Source organism: Poromitra crassiceps (assembly GCF_964638095.1).
Source record: "Poromitra crassiceps genome assembly, chromosome: 13".
NCBI classification, from domain to species: domain Eukaryota; kingdom Metazoa; phylum Chordata; class Actinopteri; order Beryciformes; family Melamphaidae; genus Poromitra; species Poromitra crassiceps.
In genome coordinates, this window is record NC_139644.1 from 22,178,811 (window position 1) to 22,182,092 (window position 3,282).

Below are 3,282 nucleotides of genomic sequence, written 5' to 3' on the forward strand. Positions count from 1 at the left end.
TGTAAAGAGCCCTGCATAGGCATGGGACACCATCCTTTGATCCCTAAAGAGGGCTACTGTAAGAGGCTAAAATAAGGATGCTAACGTGCAGCTCCGCTCTTTAATTTTCACAGCTTCCGCACCCTCCAAGATCAATGAGTGTCAAGCAATTCACAGAGGATGTGTTCAGCTGCTTATTGCCACAGGCCTGTGAGGGGTGGAGAAGGGGGGGTGGAGGTGTAGTGTGATAGGGAACACTCCTCCCTTGTCCGTTTGAGTCCAGCCAGCTCTGATCATGCCCTGTTTGCCCCGCTGTGAGCGCCCTGAGGGTAATGGAAGGTTGAACTCCGTCTATAGACAGATTCCTTCACAGAGAGACCTCCTATGCCTGGTCGCTGTAGTGATGTCATGTTAGTTTGTGCGTACACCGCAGGAAGGGAGTTCCTGGGTTTTCCTGTCACAGTGATTTGTGACTTCACACTCAGGAATCCGAATGGGGGAAGCCCTTTTTCCATGGTACGGCCCTCCCACCTTCACAAACCGCTGGAATCCCCGGGTCAGCCCCGCCCCCACGCTAACATAGGACATTTACTTTTCCAATTACGTCTCTGTATGAACTGGCAGCTACAGTGTTGGAACATATTATATATCTAGCTCCATCTGCCATCCACATTGACACTAACTGGTTAAGTCATGTTACTGTACTGTTTTGGCCATCTGTAACAACTGTCAGGTCAGATTTTCCATTCAGTTGCTATGAAGACTGTAACTGGTTGAGACACAAATATGAAATCACTTGGGAATCACTAAGCATGGGGAAATTTGATTATTTTAACATGAAATATTGAAAGAGACATGATTTTTTTTAGCCTGATTTCAGAATGAATTGTCAACTTGTTACATTGCATTTCCATTTTCTAGTCTGACATTGCCTCCACTCTAACCGATTTCCATGAGGGGAATCCCCCAAGGGCATTCCATTTCCCCTAACCAATCACTAGAGACCAATGTATCTGACTGCACCTAATCCATAACGCCAAAAAATAAATGCAAATAAAATAAATCTCCCCTTTGAATAAATGCCTTCAGAGTGCTGTTCGGATTTCAAAGTAAGTGGTACTTTTAACCTTGATAGCAGCATCTATCTCGTTTAAGGCGGCCACCGTTGTGTTATTACTCCTCGGCTACAGTAGGTGGAGAGATTATATCGCCATGCTGGCCTGGGAACGCTGGCTAATGTGGCGGGGGAAAGGGAAGTTGGGGGTCCCCTGCTGGCAGGGCCGGTTCCAGAACAAGATGACTAGGGGTGCATCCTAGATAGGAAGGGGTGCAGATGCCCGGCCGAATAACATGTCAAAAATTTGACATGTTATTTTACTAAAAATAATGCATTTGACCATCATTTCAAGTAGAATGATACCACCCAAGCAAGAATATTTCAAGTGTTTCAAGTGCTTTACTGAAATATTTGGACCATATAATGATAATACAATTATCTCAACCTTAAAAGGTTACATATAGGTGCCAAAAAGCCATAAAATCACATCAAAGAACAAAGAAAAAACAACAACTATAATTCAAGTTTAAACAGTAAGTGTGCAGCTGTAGCATTTATAAAAAATAAAAAATAAAAAATAAAAAAAAACTTTTCAACTGAGCATGCAGACAATTAAAATAAGGGTGCAATGCATGCTTTTGCACCCCCGTAGAACCGGGCCTGCCTGCTGGAACTGCGCGACTCAATCCCAGATAAGTGGTTGAAGATGATGATGATGATGTAAGTGTGTAATTCCTCACAGTATCCTTACTCCTTACTATGAACAACATCAATGATCTTATTACAGGATGATGAGCTGTGTTGATCAAGTTTGGGCAACAGCCTGCCAGCAGTATCAGCCTGCCAGCAGTATCAGCCTGCCAGCAGTATCAGCCTAAAGTTATCACACTGGAAGTACAGGGCTGCACAATATAGTGATGAATGAGCTAAAAGTGCTGCCCAACAACAGCAGGGAGGAGGGCATGCAGCCAGTCATCCATATTGCCTTGCTTTGTTCTGACTGGGGCTATTGTTCACCTGACACTGAACAATTCGTCTGGGACATTACTCATGGAAAAACTGACAGGCTTTATCTGGGGGCTTTTATTGGATGTCTTTGTCAGCTGGTCACGTGCACAGCTTTTCTTTGATCTAACATAGACATCACAGTATGTCAGCCGGTCACGTGCACAGCTTTTCTTTGATCTAACATAAGACATCTAATTATGTCAGCCACTGGGCCGTTTTGGGATTGACCACACTGGTCAGCATCGATCACATCTCGTGGACCTCTGATAGAATTCATCAAATATTTCATTGAAAGGCTATACAATATAGCACACAGGATCAAAATGCATACGTACTTTGGACAAATCTAAACTGCCGCGGCCTACAAAGCTGAAGAAGCAATAATTGCGAAAGCAGTGAAATGAAGAAAATGTACTTGATGAAACAATTACCGGTTTAAACATAAACCATGAGAAAATTCCTGACGGCTAGTATTACCATTTTAAATTGTAATTATCATTAAAACCGTGTTTGATTACAGCATTTTGAAAATGCATGTTAGATACTGTACATCATCAACCAAAGTTAGCAACAGTCTCCCTCTGGGTCAGAGTTTTCAATATAAAATTTGGTGAAACAATCTCAGTAAGTGTATCAGTACTTTTCGAACATTTTCAGCACATTTTAATACCATTTTAATACCGCTATAATACTGATAAAAGGTGATAATCTTGGTTACTATAATCTCTACTTCAAAGTTCATCTCCTGCCCCAACAACAAGTATTGTTGACATTGTTTGATAGCACTTGAGGGTTTAATTTTTGTTAATTTGTCATCTAAACTCGTAATGACTAAAGTACTTATTGTAAAAAGAAAAGAAAAGAGTATACCGTTTGCCTTTTTAGGACAATAAGTTTGAAATGTTGAAAGACAAGCAAAGTATCAAGCCTTTGATCCACTCTTCAAATCTGACTCTTACAACGATAACATCATATTTCTATCATAGTTGAATCATTCTTAGCATCCATGTGCAGCAGAATCTAATCCACCCAGTGTCCTAGTGAAGTCTCACTGACAGCCTATAACTCACAGTACCAGTGCCAGTGCCAGTGCCAGTGGCAGTGGCAGTGCCAGGGACACCGAGTGGCAAATACTACCAAGCACTCCAGAGTGCAGCTTCTGCAGAGCGCCTGCTCTCTAATGCATTATTTGGCACAATAGTCCCATCATTGTTGGGACCTGTTACTTTTAAACTGAA